General features: G+C 33.9%; 2 protein-coding genes across 23 annotated transcripts in view; one reads left to right on the forward strand and one right to left on the reverse strand.

Annotated features, from left to right (window-relative positions):
- CEP85L (centrosomal protein 85 like) overlaps positions 1–21588 on the reverse strand; it is a 243813-nt gene that overhangs the window by 68931 nt on the left and 153294 nt on the right. The window lies entirely within an intron of this gene.
- PLN (phospholamban) overlaps positions 1–21588 on the forward strand; it is a 91561-nt gene that overhangs the window by 62227 nt on the left and 7746 nt on the right. For 2 of the 10 annotated variants that reach the window (XM_063620854.1, XM_063620861.1), the window contains one exon: positions 4972–5067. The exons of 6 other annotated variants lie outside the window; for them this stretch is intronic. The gene's annotated coding sequence lies outside the window, so the exon portion shown is untranslated. Of the gene's footprint in view, positions 1–4971; positions 5068–18054; positions 18178–20984; positions 21341–21588 lie in introns of those variants that run through there. 2 more of the 10 variants (XM_055262615.2, XM_055262620.2) reach the window with 2 other exon arrangements.

Genomic DNA, 21588 nt, shown 5'->3' on the forward strand with positions numbered 1-21588 from the left:
AGCTTCTAGACAGCAAAAGAAACTGTCAACAGAATAAACAAACACACTACAGAATGGGAGAAGATATTTGCAAACTATGCATCCAGTAAAGGTCTAATATCCACAATCTATAAGGAACTTGAACAAATTTACAAGCAAAAAACAACCGCATTAAAAAGAAGGAAAAAAGACATGAACAGACACATCTCAAAAGCAACATACACGCGGCCAGCAAGCATATGAAAAAACACTCAATATCACTAATCATTAGAGAAATGCAAATCAAAACCATGAGATACCATCTCATACCAGTCAGAATGGTTATTACTAAAAAGAAAAAAAAATCAGATGTTGGCGAGGTTGCAGAGAAAAGGGAACACTTAGACAGTGTTGGTAGGATAAACTAGTTCAGCTACTGTGAAAAGCAGTTTGATGATTTCCCAAAAACTCAAAGCAGAATTACCATTTGACCTGGCAATCCCATTGTTGGGTATATACCCAAAGGAATATAAATCATTCTACTGGAGACACATGCACAAAATGTTCATCGCAGCACTATTCACAATAGCAAACACATGGAATCAACCTAAATGCCCATCAACAGTAGACTGGATAAAGAAAATGTGGTACATATATACTATGGAATACTACATAGCCATAAAAGAATAATATCATGTCCTTTGAAGCAACATGGATGGAGTAGGCTATTATCCTAAGAGAACTAACATAGGAACAGAAAACAAAACACCACGTTTTCACTTATAAGTGGGAGCTAAACATCGAATACACATGGATACAAAGAAAGGAACAACAGATACCAGAGCCTACTTGATGAGGGGGGCGGGTGGAAGGATAGCGAGGGTAAAAAAAAAACTACCTATTAGGTGCTATGCTTGCTACCTGGATGACAAATCATTTGTACACTAAACCCCAGTGACATGCAATTTAACCATGTAACAAACCTGGTTATGCACCCCTGAACCCCAAATAAAGGTTGGAATAAAAAAGTTTGAGAGCAAAAAGTAAATAAAACTGTAATGTGTTTTATACCATAACAATAAATCTAAAGATTTAGAAGAAATGGATCACTTTCTAAGAAAATATCAATTACCAAAATTAACTCTTGAGATAGAGTTATCTGAATCATCATAGGAAGGATTGGGGAAAAAATAAGTCTACTCCTAAAATGAAGTACTGATTTTTTGGATAGTTTCTACCTAAATCTAAAGAAAATATAAAACAGTAGAAGAAAAATTTTGAGAAAAGTAATAAGGCTAGGCTTGAAAAATAATGAAGCATGTTATAAATTGACAGTATTTAAAATAATAATACATCTTAAAGCAAATACAGAATTCAAATTAATACAATACTATCATTTTGGGGGATCACTGAGATTAAACAACACACTTCTAAATAATACACAGGTTTAACCGACTGAATCAAAATTTTTAAGAAGCAGGTAAAGCAGTCCTGAGAGGGAAATTTACAGCACTAAGTAGTTATATTAGAAAAAGGGAAAAAGCTCTCAATCTAAGCTTCCATCTTTAGAAACTAGAAAATAAGCCCAAAGCAAACAGATGGAAGACAAGAAGCCTGAGAACAAAAATCAAGAGTTTAAAACAGAAAAATACAGAAAAATCTATGTGAAAGATAAGCTAGTTCATTGAGACAATTAATAAAATTTATAAGCCATTACCTAGACTGAGAAAGAAAAAAAGAAGAGGCAAGTTATTAGGGAGTGAAATAGAGATCACTACAGACCATCAGATATTAAAAAGATATGGCAATTACTAGGAACAACTCTACACACACAAATTCAATAACTTGAATTAGACCAACTTCTTAAAAAACACAAACTTACCCAAACTCATTCAATATGAAATAATTTGAATGTCCTATAAACTATTACAGTAATTGAATTTATAATTTTTTTAAAACTCCCAAAAAAGAAATCTGTAGGTCCAAATTGTTACACTGTAGGATTCTACCAAATGTTTAATGAATTAACACCAATCCTCCACAAACTCAGAGGGGAAAAACAAATGAATTATTTCCCAACTCATTTTATGAGGTCAACAATGCTCTGATAACAAAACCAGACAAGACAGTAGGAAAAAAGAAAATGACCAACCAACATCCATCATGAACATAGATACACAAAACTTTAACAAAATCAAACCAAATCCAATCCAGACATAGAGACATAGATAGATAATACGTTTGGCATAAGGTTTTCCCAGGAATGCAAGTTCAGTTTAGTATTTAAAAATCAATACTAGCTGGGCGCAGTGGCTCACACCTGTAATCCCAGCACTTTCGGAGGCCAAGGCAGGCAGATCTCTTGAGGCCAAGAGTTCAAGACTAACCTGGCCAGCATGATGAAACCCCGTCTCTACTAAAAATTCAAAAATTAGCCAGGCGTAGTGGCTCCTGCCTATAATCCCAGCTACTTGGGAAGCTGAGGCAGGAGAATGGCTTGAACCCAGGAGGTGGAGATTATGGTGAGCTGAGATCTGAGATCACGCCATTGCACTCCCACCTGGACAACAGAGTGAGACTCCGTCTCAAAACAAACAAACAAAAAAAAATCAATGCAATTTACCACATTAATAGACCAATTAAAAACCTACTAGAACCAATAAGTGACTTTAACAAGATTATACAATTCAGGGTCAATTTTTTTAAAAAACCAATTATATTTCTGTATGTTAACAACAAAAGGGCAATTAAAAATGTAATATCATTTACATCAAAAACATTAAAAGCTTAGAAATAAAAATGTAATAATGTGTAAGATCTGTACACTGAAAACTATAAAATATCACTAAAAAATTGGCCAGGCATGGTGGCTCACACCTGTAATCCCAGCACTTTGGGAGGCCAAAGTGGGTGGATCACCTGAGGTCAGGAGTTCGAGACCAGCCTGTCAAATACGGTGAAACCCTGTCTCTACTAAAAATACAGAAATTAGCTGGGCGTGGTGGCACATGCCTGTAATCCCAGCTACTCAGAAGGCTGAGGCAGGAGAATCGCTTGAACCCAGGTGGCAGAGGTTGTATTATTGACATAAAGATAGACAGACCAATGAAACAGAATAAAGATCCACAAATCTAATGATGCATATAGTAAATTGATTTTCAATAAAGGGGAAAGGTAATTAAATGGGAAATTGAATTCAGTATTTATAAATACCAAATAAAGGCTGGTTGCAGTCAGTCATGCCTGTAATCCCAGCATTTCAAGAGGCCTAGGCAAGTGGATAGCTTGAGGCCAGGAGTTTGAGATCAGCCTAGCCAACATGGTGAAACCCCACCTCTACTAAAAATATAAAAATTAGCCAGGTGTGGTGGTGCGCATCTGTAATCCCAGCTACTTGGGAAGCTGAGGCACAAGAATGGCTTGAACCTGGGAGGCAGAAGTTGCAGTGAGCAACTGCAGTTACAGTTGAGCCACTGCACTCCAGCCTGGGTGACAGTGCAAGACTCTTTTCTCTAAATAAATAAATAATAAAAATAAATACTCAAATAAAAATAAAAACATGTCCACATAGAACCATAGGCAAATGTTTACTCATAACCATCCAAAACTAAAAACAACCCATGGGTCTGTAAGATAAATGGATAAAAACTGTGCTACATCCATAAAACGCAGTACTATTCAGCACACACAGGCACACACACATTTATAACATGTAACAACATGGATGAATCTCAACAGCAGCATGAAAAGTGAAAGAAGCCACACTCAAAGGCTATCAACTATCTGATTCTATACATAGGACTTCTGCAAAAGGCAAAACAATAAGAATCAGATCAGTGGTTGCCAAGCGGGGTAGAGGACTAACTACAGAGGGGCAAAAGGTAGCTTTTCTGGAGTGATGGAAATGTTGTACACTTCTCTTGTAGTAAAATGATCCCCATATAATTGCAGTTTCACTTTCTCTGGTTTCAGTTACCCACAGTCAACTGTTGCCTGAAAATATTAATAATGGAAAATTCTAGAAATAAAGAAAATTCACAAATTATAAATTGTACTCCATTCTAAGTAGTGTGATGAAATCCCATACCATTTTGTTTCCTCTCACCCAGGAGGTGAATTATCCATTTCTCCAGCTCATCCACACTGTATATGCTATCCATCCACTGGCATGTAGTGCCATCTTGGTTATCGGACCAACTCTCAGTATCGCGGTATTTGTGTTCCAGTAATCCTTATTTTACTTAATAATAGCCCCAAAGTGCAAGAGTAGTGATGCTCACATATTGTTATAATTATTCTATTTTATTATTAGCTATTGTTAATTTCTTACTATGCCTAAATTATAAATTAAATCTTATAGATTTAATTTATTAAAGGACTACTGTATACATTCTTCAAAACTCAAATTGTAGCATTTTATGTAAATTTAATCTTTAAAAATCTTAGAAGTTGCATGTAAATTATACTTCAATTATCATATTAAAATTTGATTTTTCTAAAATTGTAGGTAAATGTTTGCATATATCCCACTCAACAACACTAGAAGCAAAAAGGACTTATTGTAATAAAATTGAAACAACCCAAATATCTGTTAACAAAGGAACAGATAATTAATGGTGGTAGAAGTATACACTAGAATTCTATATAGCAATAAAACAGAACTACTACTATACTAAACAACATAGATAAAATTCAGAGACATTATGCTAAACAAAAGAATGCTAGCACAGACCATACATAATCAATGATGGTAAGTCAGAACAGTAGAGATGAGTAGGATATAAGGTGTCACCATACAGACTGAGAAGAGTCACAAGCTAAACCTACTGGGCATTAGAAATTTTGTATCTTGACCTGAGTAGTGATTATAAGGGGGGATGTATGTGGGTGTGTATTGGAATGGAGCTATTATTAAAGATTAATATTCCCATGTACTTTACTGTATGTTAGACAACAACAAAAAATATAATAATCACAGGAAATACTTATACTGTATTTCACTCTCTACCTTAGAAGAAGTACTGAAGGGAAATAAAGGCCTCATCTGCTAGAAGAGAATCCTTAAGTCCCAAAGATGCACTATAGATGACAGAATGCACTGTCGTGGCTGTAAGTTCCTATCTCATCATCACTTTGGTGCAACTCCACATCTGCAACTAGCCATGAGACAAGAGAAAAGGCCAGATGACATATATACCCTACACCAAGAATGCACGAATGAAGAATGAAGTTGATAACAACCTACAAGCTGGTTCTTAGGCGCTGTCAGAACTCTAGGAGAACAAAGAAGCCTTCTATTAAGGCAGAGGACAATCCTGCTTCCTAACATAGAAAAGAGGAAAGGATTTTATATTCAAATAACTTCTCCCCTATATCCCTTTAGTAACACATTTTTTCCCAAGTAGTTAGAAAACAAGAATTTTTATTCAATAAAGTCATAACTGGCTTTGAGAAGCATACCATTGCATGGCAGTTATATATTACTAGTAAAATATACATCTTGACCATATCCCAGAAAACCGAGGTATTTGTTTTGATAGAAAAACATGTATCAAAATTCACATATTGATAAATCAGAAAATTACTGTAGTTATGCTGTCCTACTTAGAATTTCAAAGTAATCTATGTTTCTACATCACTGTAACCAATATAAGTAATCAAGAACATGTTAATTTAAGTATAATTTATAACTTATTAATATTAATAACAAAACTTTGACATGAACATGCAATGTAAAAGGTAGTTATAAACCTTGTAACTATGTGAGTTAATTTGAAGAAACAGAAAGTATGCCATCAAAGTAACATTTCAAAATGTGTAAAGGTGAAACAGAGACACTTTTACAGGTAAACACTTTTTATATATATTTAGTAGCTGCCAAACTCAGGGAGCAATGGGAAGGCCTCATTTAGATGTTTTACCTAAAAATGCATATGACACACTGTTCTCTACCCTAATGTAGGCATGTGGACCCTAACCATATAGATTTATAGACCCAGAAAACATACATAGGTACCTCTTATTAGAAATGGCAGATTCCACTCTCAAAATTGAGTAAGGATAGCAGGCATCTACAACAATCCCAAACACATGCTACTTAGATGAGATCCAGATACTATGAAAAGTTGCCAAAATATGTCACTTAATGGCCAAACATGCTCCTAATAAAAGTTTACTGTAGTGCAGCTAAAAATAGTTCAAAATTCTTTGGCCTGGACAAATACTGTTAAATTTAGACAATCCAGTGCTACCACACTTGACTGGAATACAACCTCTGCAATTCTTCAAGTTTGTTATCTCTCCTTCACTTGCCTTTGTCTCTGAGCTTATTCATCACTCACAACATGTCACGTAACACAGCAAATCTTCCTCTGTTTCCTGGAATAATCTATCTGAAGAGATACTCTACAAGTGCTTTCTGGTAAAAGAGTCATACCTTAACTAAAAAGTAAATAAATTCACAAAGCTCAATAATGAAGATGAAAATAATACAAATAACATAAAATTTAAAGAATCTTTATTCACCAAGAGAAGGAAAATATGAATTATGTTATTACTAAAAGAACTGTGCACTTAATATAAAATCTACATCTTAACTAAGCTCATGTAATTATTTATGGAGTGCATTATTACGTATTTCTCTAACAACAACAAAAAAACCATTCTATCAGTCACCCCTTCCTATTATACTGAAGTCTGCATCTTGATCCTCAAAGTTTATATTATAGAAGAAACTTTTTAATAATCTCATTATTTCTTCAATGTGTTTTTATTACTAACTCTGTAAGCTTTTTGACATCCTAATATGATTTACTGAAATAATAAAAATTGAGTTACTTGAAAGGTAAAAGACCCTGAAAAAATGACAAAAAACTGATAAGATATAAATATATATACAAAAAACATCTTAAAAATGCATATGCACGAAGATAAAGGGAACTCAAAGTATTTCTGATTTCCAACATGCTAAACAACTAAATTACTATTATCTTTCTTCTTTTGGAGGGAGAAACATTTTTCCTCTTAAAAATCAATCCAGTTTATATCTTATCTGTTAGTATTATCATGTCTTTAAAAAATTTCAACAAAGAAATGAGCCATGCATGCAACATGATCTCATTACAATCATAGTACAAAAGTGAAGTCAGAAATGGTTCATCCAAGACAGACAGTAACTTACTTTCTTTAAGCAAATCAATCAGAAGACTAGGTAAAACAAATGAAGCTTAAGTATTCAAATTAAGGTTAATCATGGACTTTACTTATAAAACAAACAGAATGTAGTGTTTTCCAAGCATTTTGTTGCTATAACTCACTTTTTAAAATTTTAGATGAAATATAAACAGAATTTAATGAATCAATCCCTTGTAATTAACAAACCAGACAACAAAAATGGAAAAAAAAATTAATGATATAATTGACAATTTATGAAACAGGTATCTATGAAACTGAAATAAAAGAAGTTTATCAAAATGAAGTACTTAATACAATGTGGCTTTATTTTGGATCTTGCCCAAGGTTATGAACAGCAAATGTACTACACCATATAACCAGCTTCTACTAAAACAAAGCTATAGCACAGGTGCTAACGTTTTAATTTATTTCAAAAATCAGACTAACAACATATAATTAATCAAGTCTTCTATCATATTTTACTCTCAAGGGATAAAAACATTTGATAGTCATGCACTGCATAATAATGTTTCTGTAAATGCTGCACCCTTAAGATTATACCACATTCTTACTGTATCTTTTCTATACTTAGATATATTTGGTACACAGTAACACTGTGTTACAAATTGTTTACAGTATTTAGTACAATAACATTCTGTACAGGTTTGTAGCTTAGGGGCGAATACCATACAGCCTAGGCGTGTAGTCGTTAGTCGGCTATACCATCTAGGTTTGTGTAAGTACACTCTACGATGTTTACACAATAAAGAAATTGCCTAATTTCTCAGAATGTATTCCTGTCATTAAGTGACAAATATGTTAAGGGACCAAAGCACTGCCTACATTATCTTGAAATGTAGCAATGAATTTTTCTAAAAGGATATAAAAGAAACTATTTTTTACTTTTTGTTAAATTTTATTTTAAGTTCCGGGATACATGTGCAGGACATACAGGTTTGTTACATAGGTAAACCTGTGCCATGGTGGTTTGCTGCACCTATCAACCCATCACCTAGGTATTAAGCCCCGCATGCACTAGGTATTTATCATGATGCTCTCCCTCCCCCCTCAAAAAAGAAACTATTAAAGGGAGCTATCTCGAGGGGAGAGAGAGCATGCTTTTCCTTTCTATCAATTGGGATTTATCTGACTTTTCCTACTATTTACATATTATTTTTTTCTTTTCTATCTGTGTAGTTATGGGTCACTAATGTTTTCTTCTTTTATATGTTAAAAATACCATTTTTAAAATGGTCTCAGGAGTCAACAATAATCTCATGGTGAAACTGTTGAGTGGAGTTCAGACAGCTCTCTGTATATGTATAGGTCATAAAACAGGAACAAGTTGATTGCTGATACCGATGTCTTTTTTTTTTTTTTTTTTATCTCCAGAGTCTAGTTCATCACTGGCCTATAGTACACAATTAACAAAAAGAGGATGAGTAGCTAGAACACTCTAGGGATATTTATCAGCCTTTAAAAAAATCCAAAAGTATTTCCAACAGCAAAAACAGGTACTGTAATTAGCATACTGTAATAGTAATTATGGCAGTGGTTCCTTTCCTGTATCATGATAAGTTGGGTCTTATTCATTTGTGCCCTGATACTCAGCACAGCACCTGACAATGTTTATTAACCACTGACTGATAGGAAAATTAGGAGATTTCTACAGATGGTTACCATTTTGTTAGCAATGATATGTGTAATAGTAAGAAATCGCTACACTTAAAAGATTATAGCTCAAAGATCAGTATTTGATTAAAAATCATGCTGGCCGGGCACAGTGGCTCACACTGGCTGGGCACACTGGCTGGGCACACTGGCCGGGCACAGTGGCTCACACCTGTAATCCCAGCACTTTGGGAGACCAAGGCACAATGGCTTTCTGGCCAGGCACAGTGGCTCACACTGGCCGGGCACAGTGGCTCACACCTGTAATCCCAGCACTTTGGGAGGCCGGGCACAGTGGCTCACACCTGTAATCCCAGCACTTTGGGAGGTCAAGAGATTGAGACCATCCTGGCCAACATGGTGAAACTCTGTCTCTATACTAAAAATACAAAAATTAGCTGGGCATGGTGGCGCTCACCTGTAGTCCCAGCTATTAGGGAGGCTGAGGCAGGAGAATCGCTTGAACCCAGGAGGCAAAGCTTTCAGTGAGCCAAGATCACGCCACTGCACTCCAGCCTGGCAACAAAGCGAGACTCCATCTTAAATAAATAAATAAATCATGCTTTCTGACCCTTGAGGTCTAGCCTCATTTCAGTCAGCCCTAGGGAAACTTCGACTAATCTGCACAACTAATTTTAGTTTGCTATAATATAGAGATAAATTTGAAAGACAGTCTTCAATGGCCATACTTTGTTCTATTTTGGAAGTGTGAAGTTTCAAGAGCATGTTTTCATTGTCTAACATTCATTATAGGGACTCACACTTATCCAAATATTGAATTTTGGGTCATTTTATCTTTTCAAGTTAGCTAAGGGAAAAAAAAATCAATGTATTAATACTGGAGTCAACAATCAACTTTTCAGATATCCATAGTATTCTCAATTAAGCCATAAGCCCACTGAGAAAAGAATACATTAACAGGGCAGCCTTACAAATGACTTTGCCAAAGGCATCCTCTTGATCCTAATGGTGGTCCTGGAGCCCACTCACCACCTTTGACCAACTGAAGGGCAAATTAAATCAGTAGATGATGAGATGTTCATGCCCTTTTGCTATGCTATGCAAGCTTTTAATTTGGAGATGAGTTAAGGATGAAGTATGGCTTTCCTGAAATATAGCAAAACCATGTATAACTCTCAGTAGCGTAATTAAGTTGCTAGTAAAAAGTTACAATGCTTACATATTAGGAAGTTGGGTTTATTTCCACTGGAACATTTTTACATCTTTCGCTTTATAAAGTAAATATGAATTCCACATATCAAAATCTATTTTCATAACCTTCTCAAGAATGTATCTATGCTGAAAAATCAAGGGTCAGTTCTAATTTTACTCTACAAACTTAAAGAGAGCTAACTGTGTAACTGAAGCATAGAAGCCATTATGTTTTAGAGGTTCTCACCTGAAGCAATCAAGAACCTATCTTAAATGTTGATATTATCAAAGTCTTTAAATAAAAGCTCAGATCTACATTAAGGTAGGATTACCTCCCTCATCCTTAGAGCAGGAGCACTGTTCAAAAAGCCACTTGATCTTAACTAAAAGTGCAATTTCTTTAGTTGCTTAGTTGGTACAGTGATGTCACTCAGGATGTTTACTAATTCAGAGTTTAATTCTCACCCCAAAAATGTATAATTTTAGCTCATTTTCTCAAAGAAGTTTCTCTAATTATAAGGAAATGTAACTGACCAAATCTTGAAAATTATTACATTTCAAAAACAAATCAAATTCATTTATGAGCCTGATCACCCTTACATGAACTAATTTTTAGGAATAACAAGTTTATAGAACCAAGAGAAGAAGAAAGAGAATCTATCAGATTTATTTACATAGATGGTAATCCTAGTGTTGTTTTTTAAGGTTATAATGGCAAAAATTATATCCCCTGATATTCAATAAGATAATTCACAAATTATGGTGTATTTATATGCCAAACTCACATTTACATAGTAAAAATAAGTCATTAAAATTTGTAACATATATTTTTAATAAACAGCACACAAAAATGCCCAAACATATTTAAAATTATTCTTCAATGAACAGGTAATGTTTTAGGGTTTTTTATAGAGTTTTTAAAAGCTTAACATGCCTGAAGACAAGGACTTTTTTTTTAAGTGCATTCCTTACCTAATAATAGAGTGCCTGAAAACCAGTAAACCAGTAGTTTGCTTCTGCACAGCAAAAGAAACTATCATCAGAGTGAACAGACAACCTACAGAATGGGAGAAAATTTTTGCAACCTACTCATCTGACAAAGGGCTAATATCCAGAATCTACAATGAACTCAAACAAATTTACAAGAAAAAAACAAACAACCCCATCAAAAAGTGGGCAGAGGACATGAACAGACACTTCTCAAAAGAAGACATTTATGCAGCCAAAAAACACATGAAGAAATGCTCATCATCACTGGCCATCAGAGAAATGCAAATCAAAACCACAGTGAGATACCATCTCACACCAGTTAGAATGGCCATCATTAAAAAAATCAGGAAACAACAGGTGCTGGAGAGGATGTGGAGAAATAGGAACACTTTTACACTGTTGGTGGGACTGTAAACTAGTTCAACCATTGTGGAAGTCAGTGTGGCGATTCCTCAGGGATCTAGAACTAGAAATACCATTTGACCCAGCCATCCCATTACTGGGTATATACCCAAAGGACTATAAATCATGCTGCTATAAAGACACATGCACACGTATGTTTATTGCGGCACTATTCACAATAGCAAAGAGTTGGAACCAACCCAAATGTCCAACAACGATAGACTGGATTAAGAAAATGTGGCACATATACACCATGGAATACTATGCAGCCATAAAAAATGATGAGTTCGTGTCCTTTGTAGGGACATGGATGAAACTGGAAAACATCATTCTCAGTAAACTATCGCAAGGACAAAAAACCAAACACCGCATGTTCTCACTCATAGGTGGGAATTGAACAATGAGAACTCATGGACACAGGAAGGGGAACATCACACTCCGGGGACTGTTGTGGGGTGGGGGGAGGGGGGAGGGACAGCATTAGGAGATACACCTAATGCTAAATGACGAGTTAATGGGTGCAGGAAATCAACATGGCACATGGATACATATGTAACAAATCTGCACATTGTGCACATGTACCCTAAAACCCTAAAGTATAATAAAAAAAAAAAAAAATGCAAAAAATTAGCCGGGCATGGTGGTGCACGCCTGTAATCTCAGCTATTCAGGAGGCTGAGGCAGGAGAATCCATTGAACCCGGGAGGTGGAGGTTGTAGTGAGCTGAGATTGTACCACTGAACTCCAGCCTGTGCAACAAAGTGACACTTGGTCTCAAAAATAAATAAATAAATAACAAAAAAAAAAAAAAAAAAGAAATGAATTAAAAATTGACTTTTTGTGAAATTTACATGTTTAATTATTTTAACAAAATTAGCTAAAATTAATAGCTACTTTTAAAATAACCACATTTTTCAAGCTAGTTTAGTATAATCATAACATTTGGGCTTCAAAGAGACTTTAGAAATTAATTCGATCTGCCTTCCATTTATTTATGAGAAAACTACAGTACAGAAAGATTCATTTTCTGAAAATCATAGAGTAAGGTAGTGAGAGAGGACAAAAAAATGAGAATGACAGTTCCAATTCAACTCCTCATTAATATTCCTTGACCAACCTTCAACCACTCCAAAAATCTCTTAAATTATGGTTAAACAAAACTATGGAAAGCCATTGTTTTGGACTGAGCCTTAATTGCCCACGCCAAACCACAATGGAGTCACTCTGGTTTGTTTTGGACTGAGTCTTAACAGACCAGACCAAACGAGAAAGGAGCCACTCCTGCTAGGAGCCATATAACCAAACTGAACTTCAACATCACCAAGTTTTCAAAAAAAACAAAAAAAAACAAACACAAAAAACAACAACAGGATATTCACAGCAACCAGTCAGAAAGGGCCCAGTTTACCTGAATTAGCATGATAAAGAAGTCTGTTTTAACCTCATGAGGAAAGTAACTTATAATAACCAATTCACTTTTTGTTCCTTCTTTCTTTAGCCTCTTTCTGCCTAGAAAGCCCACCTCCTCCACTTAGCTCATCTGATGGCCTATTTTTATAGATACTGCCCAATTCATGAATCATTAATCAAAGCCAATTAATTAAACTCAATTTGTTGAAATTTTGTTTTTTTGATGTTACACACATGTCAAAGTGTGAACAAGTTAAAGAATTAAGTGCAAGACAAATCTCAACTTTTCAGAGGCAATCATTAGGGACAAAGAAAATTAGTTTATCTAAGTTTCTGAGGGCCTTTATTCTCTCTTCTTTCAACTTATCCTTTTTAAGAGTTCACTTGTAATGGAAAAGTAATATTCTAAATATCTGTTAAGTATAAAAATATCTTATTGAGCCTTCTAAGGGATAAACAGTGTGTAGAGCTTAGAAAAAATAAATCAGTCTCTATTCATGAAGTTTATGGCAAAGAAAATAAATATACCAATATAAAAAGTCCCCCACCAACTTCAGATTTATCTGACTTTTCTGAATTATAAGAGATATTCACTTATTACTTATATAATTAGAAATTAAGAACAAGCAAAACAGGGCTTCTCCCCACCTACTTCTGAATAATGAAGGAGTTCTCTAAGAACAAGACAGTAAGGAAAATAATTCGGATAGAAGAAATAACATATAACGGCAGAGTTGACAAATCGTTATGGTAGGCATACATGGCAATGGACACATCAGGAAAGATGGTTTATGTAATTCTGTGCAGAGTGGGTTTTTCATCTTGAAAGAGAAATCAATGAAAAGTTCTTAGGATGTGAATGACAATCAAATGTGCACTTGGATATCGGAGTAAAAACTGAGTAGGAAAGGGTCATGACGAAGGGTAGAAAAACTAGTTAATAAACGTCTATGGAAGTTTAGAGGAGAGTTGGTCAGGCTATGAGAAAAAAGACTTATATTTCACAATCTGCATTTGGTTTCTAAGTGAATGGGGAGTCTGGCAGAAGACAGAAAAGGTATGAGCCTCCAATTTCAATTTTGTATCAAAATCAGTGATAGTGCCACCACACCACAAAGTTTGCGAATGCGAGGAGCTCAAAGGGCTGAGATATCAACCACAAAGATAAGAAATTTAATATGTCTGGAGAAATACTACAATCATTAAATTGAAATAGAACCTTCTTAACAATGTAACAGCATCATGATCAGGACTCTATAGAATTTTGAAGCAAGTATTTGGAGACCTAAGGGTTGGTTTTTGTTGTTAAATTTGTTTTGTGATGTATGTGTTTCCCTTTGTTATTTTTGGCTTTGGTTCTGTCCATTTCCTTTGTACAAAACATGCACTTCTCTTAGAAGTCATACTGCTTATTACACGTGCTCATTTGACTCTCAATTGGGAATTTATTTTTCTCCTGGTGTTATCTTGCACTAGTGGTTACCTTCTAAATGTTAAATTTTCATTTCCATATTACTTGTATACTGATAAACCACAATTTCCTTGAAGCCACGTAGCATGCTATAGCATTTCTATCACTTAGAATGTTTAATAACTTTCCAAAAATTATGTAGACCTATATGAGTCCTTTTCTTAATCCATCTGGCCTCTCTTGACGTCAATGCTCTTCTCCACCCCTCATCAAGATGAGGAAAGAGAATTTGCCCAGAATTCAGATATTTATGAAAAAATAAAATGTTTGGGTCTCCAGATTATCTGGCAAATCAAGTGAAAAGTGAATCTATCTCCCCAAAATGACCCCTAAGCTTTATAGGTTACTTTATCACTGGGTTATATTAACAGACCCCCAACCCCAGTTGATGAGTAAATCTTATTTTCTCTTCCCTATTGCCCTAGGGAGAGAATTTCCATCCTCTCAATCTCAGACCACTATTCTCAATCGCAGTTTTGCTTAGATGTTTTTTGAACCAGTCCTTCTCTACGTAGCTTTAAAATTTAAGGCAGTAATTATCAAACCCTCAAGTACCCTCAAGAGCTAGGTAAAATCTTCCTCCTGGGTGTCTAGGAGATCTAATCTTAAAAAAAGCTCCTTATTTTTGATGTATTGTGAACATTACAAAAATTAATTCAAAGCTTGCATTTTACTGTATATCTGTCTAAATATTAAAATGCTTTAATTTAGTCATCACTTAAATTAACTTCTGGTCAAAAATTTCCAAAAACCGATTCTATCTTGAAGCTTCTTTGCCCTCCGGATACACCACTACAGACTGGAGTTTAAATACTCAATGTAAAAGATTACTACATACATCACGGTGTCCTTCACACAAAGTTAGTAATACAGCTGGGTGTGGTGGCTCACACCTGTAATCCCAGCACTTTGGGAGGCCGAGGTGGGCAGATCATGAGGTCAGCAGTTTGAGACCAGCCTGGGCAACATGGTGAAACCCTGTCTCTACTAAAAATACAAAAATTAGCTGGGCGTGGTGGCACATGCCTGTAGTCTCAGCTACTTGGGAGGCTGAGGCAGGAGAATCGCTTGAACCCGAGAGGCAGAGGTTGCAGTAAGCTGAGATCACACCATTCACTCAGGGCTGAGTAACAGAGTGAGACTCCGCCCCCTGCCCCGCAAAAAAAATTAGTAATACTTTTGAGGAATACATTTAAAATGCTACAAAACTATATAAAAACAAAAGTGAAGACATGAACCCATGATTCAGTTAAAACTGAAGAAATACTAAATTTCATTTAGATCTTAGTAAAAATAAATTTGTAATTATTTTCCCATCCAAGTTCAAAGACACTTTACCCTTAAGAATCCACCTTCTAAAGGAAAAAAGAAAATAAGTACTAACACTAAACGAACACTGTTGCAGGATCTCTGATAATCACTATGTACACTTCGTGTCATTAAACCATCACAAATACTATTCCACAGATTAGGCTGCTTAGGAAAGTTATTTGTATAAAGTCATGTGACCAAAAATACATTCAAACTATAGTGTGACTCCAAATGAAGACTGTGACAAAGCACCTCAAAAAACTTTTCCAGCCTCTAGCTGAGGAATCATTGAGGAACACTACTGATAACACTATAACTCATTAATACTCCTATTAAACAACTTTGGGCAATTAAAAACAATGTTTAGTTAAAACTAAAATATAATACTTCCTAGAGTTCCACGTGGGATCATCACCATCATCGTCATCTTCACTAGCTAACCCAAAAGAACAAGGTAAACACAAAAACTCCCCACTCTTGTACCAATCTAAAAAGTAAATTTTTGAATCCATTTTCCAACTGTGTCACACACAGTTGTTAGTATCCTTCTAAGATGTGTATATGCCTATGTATACTTCTTAAGTTAACTTGTAAACATGTGGTAACTAGGGCATATTTTATTCAGTCTACTGCAGCTTCTTGGTTTATCCAACTAAGTATTACTAATTCTATTTTCTTAGAATGAGAAGTTCTCAGAACAATGATCTATCACCTAAATTTCAAATGAATGTGTAACTGGTAGACAAACTCAAAGCAGATTTTCTAAAACTATTAACAGTGTTCAAGAATGCATCTATTTACATCTTAAAAATCTCTTAGTTACTATATGCTACTCTAATGAAAGCTATATTCAAATTATAATTTTTTCCCACAACATGCCAATAGATTAGGAATTATAAACAGACAGATCTGGATTTGAATCCTGTCTGTTCTTCAGCAGCTGGTTATCTGACAAAATACTGCAAACCTCGTTAGGCTTCTAGGTTTTGTATTATCAATCATTATTGGTAACTGATAGTACTGAGAGATCCTCCTTCTGTAAGGATTGAAGGAAAAATGGTTGTAGCACTGAGAAAAGTATCAAACATTATTCTGCAATTTCCTTAACTTGGGTTTTACTTTTAAGTTGTAAATTTTCCCTTAGCAATGTGCACAGAATATCTTTGCTAAAATATTATTTTTCAGTTAGTTTTAAGCTGACTCTTTAAATATCAAATGATCTGCTCTAGAGATGGATTTTCTTTCTTTGGAAGAAGCCAAGATCATTTCCATTTAAGGGCACATAAGCAGCTGCTGCTACACGTTTTAGTTACCCATAAGAAAGTGAAGTGGGCTAAGTTCACTCTGTCATAAGCATTTAAAAAATTTAAAAATTACAAGTACCTCCTCTAAAATTAAAGAGGAGATTTAAGAATTAATATTTTCAAGTGTGGTGACTTAAGTAAATCTAACAAGTAAGACAACAAATTAGGTAAACAGAGAAGAGGAGAATGATGCCCGGCTTTACAAAAAAATTATTTCCCCACTACTGTAAGATAAACTGTTCTAGGAAGTTCAAAATATCATCTTACTTACTAGCATCTCATTTGTATAGTAATTTTCAGGAAAGCAACTGCTAGATTAAATGTGGCACACCCTTTTAAAAACATTACAACACTTAAATTTCAACACATCAAACCTATAAAGCCTCATTAACTGAGATGTAACTGATTTGGAATCGGTAATTATTTCTTTTTTGCTATAAAGTTGCCCTTAATACTGCATCAGTTTATAAAAAATTTGGTAAGACTGTGTAATAATTTAATGCAATTGTTTTAAAAAAAAATCTTAAATACTTAAAGTAGCATATTGCTATTTTGGGGGGGTTATATCTATCAGTTTAAATATAAGAATTACTATTCACAAATATATTGTTGAACTGCTAATTGAAGAAAACACAAATGAATTAAATACATTTATTAGTTCTTTAACTGTAAGATAAAAATAATTTTTTAAAACGAAAAGCAATTAGCCTGATTTTCTCATACTCCTTCTCCCATACACACAAGAACAAGAACAAAATAAGAAAACAGGTATAAAATTTGATTGTGTAAAAATATTTCACTTTTGCTAAAAGCTAACGTTATGAAGACACGTATTAAAGCAACAGCAGGAAGAATTCAATGAAAGTTGTTTTGCTTATACCTGTTTATTTTTCTCATAATTAAAATTCCTGCAGTAACTATTTTAGCTCTTCAACATCTTCACCATTAATATTCAATTATCTCTAAGCCTGAAGATGCATGAATCTTTAACAAAAGCTTTCCACCACCTCAAATTTACTTATTTTTTTCATTTATCTGCCATATACTGTTTTAAATTAAAAACAAAAGATGAAGCACAAAGTGTTAATGACTTTTCCATACCTAAAGTAAGAAGTTCTAAAGTTTGGTTGTGATAAGACTGAGACTGTGGCTAACCAATCGAAACTTCAGAATTCCTATGTGACATCATAAGACCTCCCTAGAACACTTTTTCTCCTCCACCTACTGCAACTGTTCCCATAAACCGGGTGACAGAGTCAGAAAACTCCCCAGCTAAACACCCGTAAGACTTCATACAACACAATACTCTATATTGTGATGATCGCAGCAGCCAAGGTAAGAAACAGATTTCACTGACTTTGGTAATTCTTACTTTCTATAATTCTTAATTCCTATAATTTCTATAATCTGAACTTTTAAGATGAGTTAATTTTATGAATATCAGTTCAAACTTAGGCAATAAAATGACATGACAAAGTGCTTAAATTTATAAATGCTTATCCATTTAGTGACAGTAAAAATGAGACAACTTTGAAATGAAAAAGGTCATATTCATCTTTGATCCTGGTTACTGGTTTGTCATTTAAATTTAACTTTCACTTTTATTTTGCTTTTCAAATGTGAATTTCTGCCAATTAAAAAATCTTCCAATTATGTTACCATATTTGGTAGTAGTGGTTAATTTCTCCACGCAAAAACAATGACTTAATTTTGTTATTGCTCTGCTGAGAAACAGTGCAGAACTGAGCTATTTACATCTGAACTAATATGAATAGTCATTTGACTACAACATGCACATTATCAGCATGCCCATTCCAATATTATCATAATTTCATACAGTGAATAATAATGAAATGGAGTTTAAGAATATATAATACAAGCTACTTTTAAAGTGCCCTTGAGGATGTTTCCCCTCTAAAGTCCAGTCAACTTTTAACAAACATTTCCAAAAATTCCATGCTGTTAATAAATTGAGTTACTGATATTAAATTCAATATTGTGTCACAAAGAAGTTTAGAAATTTTAAAACAATTTTCACAAACACGTAAAAATCTAATGTTAGAGAATAATTTGACACTTTAAAAAGTTATTTTGGCACACGAATATTCTTAAGTATCTTATTTTCACACAAATTTGAGTAAATGGATTTCTGCCTATTAATGCCTATAGTTTTGTCAAGTTATTATCCTCCAGTGGTACTCCATTTCCTCTCTCGGATTTAGAAAGAAAGGAGAAAATAAAATAAATGCCAGGAATGGAGACAATCAATTTTATGACTTCTGTTTGAATTCTACCCTATTCTTTATGTTACAATCCTCAATTTAGTAAATGAAACATTTCCTCAGTCTTAGATCTCTGTCAGGGCATACAGAAAATTACACATATTTTATTTATTTTGATTTTCATATTTCATATATATGTTAAAATAAAATTTATCTCTAAAATTCTCAATTCCTATGACAAATGTTAATTCTATTGCTCACTACAAATAAGAACTTTGTAATTCCATAAGCAGCTTTCCTTAAGACATACAAAAACATAATTTTTGTCCACCACTGAGGTATCCTAATTGTGTCTCCATATCTCTATACTCATATTTTTCCTTTGATATTACATAAAAGTCATTCAGTGTAGGTGTCTTATATGCTTATTTGTGCACTTTTATTCAAATATCTATCAAATTACATTCTCACACTTCAAATTGGGTGTTCATGAGTTATTGTATCAGAATTTCGCTATATCACATATTGCTCTAAAAAGTACACATACTTCTGGATAGAGCAGAAATTATATCAAAGTTACCCTTAGCTCACTAGTATGTCTCAGTTAATAGAAATTACAGTTACAGAGACTGTTAAAATTTCAAATATAATGTGGTAGTACCATACATTATGTCCCAACTAGTTCATCTATACCTTAAGGTGCAAGTTAAGTATTGTCTTTGTTTATGAAGACATGTGGTTTAAAAGTAAGTGCTAAAAAGTGTTAGATGAAATCAAATGGAAAAAATATGAAAGATGTTTAAATTAAGAAGCATTAAGTTTTAAAAACACATGAAAGAGCCAGAGTACTTGCTTTACTAAAAGGCGTGACAGCACTATCATTTCTTAAAACTCAAATATCAAATCTATTTTATTTGTATTTTAGTAGGCATAAAGGAAAATAATCACGTTTGGGTATATAATCATATCTTTAATTAGTGACATTAAGAAACAATAAGAAAACATTGCATAAATACAATAGTTTCAGAAAATTTCAATGTATTTTAATGTTTTAATGTACTCATTACACGTGTAACATTAAATTATGTAATATATTAAATTTTTAATTAAAAAAACTTAAATTTAAAGTCTAGTTACCTCTCTAAATTAGACAATATATTACCAATCCCAGAAATGAGGAGGGCCAATGAACACTTCTTTTTTATTCTTAAAGAACAATTTCCTAATATACTCGTGTACACAAATATTTCATTTGGTCCTCTTAATTATATATTTGATACTGCATCCCTATTCTACAATTTAGGAAAGATGCAAAAAGGTGAACTGCTCAAGATCACAGAACTAAGAAAACAGGGAAACCTTGGCAGAAGTTTAGGTTTTGTCACTAAGCCACACGCACATCCTCTATATACTGATCAGCATGGCTTAAAGTAAATCATGACACTGACAAACCAAATTTGAAAGCCCCCAAATACTGTAAATGATACTCTAAAAGGCAAAAGGCAAATTCAGAGAATACAAACTTCTCTTTTAATTTAAAACCATTCCATTTCATTTAAATTCAATTTATGCATAGGCATTACATTCTTAATAGTCTAAATTATATTCTACTGATCATTTTCAAAACCAGAAATATACGAAAATTACAGATGTCCTTAGTTATTAAGCAATACCTCCTGGAAGGCAAAATTCAAACTAACTGCACAGACTTTAAAAAAAAAAAAAAAAACACACACCCCAATCAAAGTTTCCTTTTATTTGTTTCATTGCTAAAATACTCATGCCTTCAATTCATCTGATACCTAAAATCCAAGTTAACATCTCCTCAAAACTTCACAAAAATCACATTTCGATACTTTATTTTAGGTTCCCTATTAAATCCTCAGTCCTCAGCATTCCTCAATTTTATTTCTGAACCCCCCCCATACTACCATTTTAAATATCCAACACTATTTGTTTTGATGTGTTTGATCAGAGGAATCTTGCTTTATTTGCTACAAAAATCCCTAACTTTCATCAAAACTGTGAATTAACAAAGAAATGATCATACTAGCAAAGTAAACCTAAAGGCAGAAAATCAAGAAAATAATCCTTCTAAATTACAGTGGCATAAATTAGATAAGATGTAGTCTCTTTGTGTATTTTCAGAAATAGCACATCATAGTTCTTACCCAGAATAATTCTGAAACATGTGTTACCAAATAAACACATGAAAACGAAGCCTGGATGTACAGCATACTCACAGTCAACTGAGGACCTCTAGTGCCTTTGAAAAGGTACTCCATCTTTAGTTTTCACCCCTGTCCCCCGCCCAAAAAAAAAAGGTTGACCAATTCACTCACATTAATAGGGGGTACATTTATTAAGTGGCATTCATTTCTCCTTAAGACTTTCTCAATACTACCTCCCCATATTCTCTTCCCCCAGAAAATATTCTAAAGTTCCAACTCCTACAGGGTTAAGAAGAATATTTTACTTGTAAATAAACTTGTAAAGCATTGTTTCAATATTTAAAAAACAATAA

The sequence above is a fragment of the Symphalangus syndactylus genome, chromosome 2 (genome assembly GCF_028878055.3).
Source record: "Symphalangus syndactylus isolate Jambi chromosome 2, NHGRI_mSymSyn1-v2.1_pri, whole genome shotgun sequence".
Taxonomy (NCBI): domain Eukaryota; kingdom Metazoa; phylum Chordata; class Mammalia; order Primates; family Hylobatidae; genus Symphalangus; species Symphalangus syndactylus.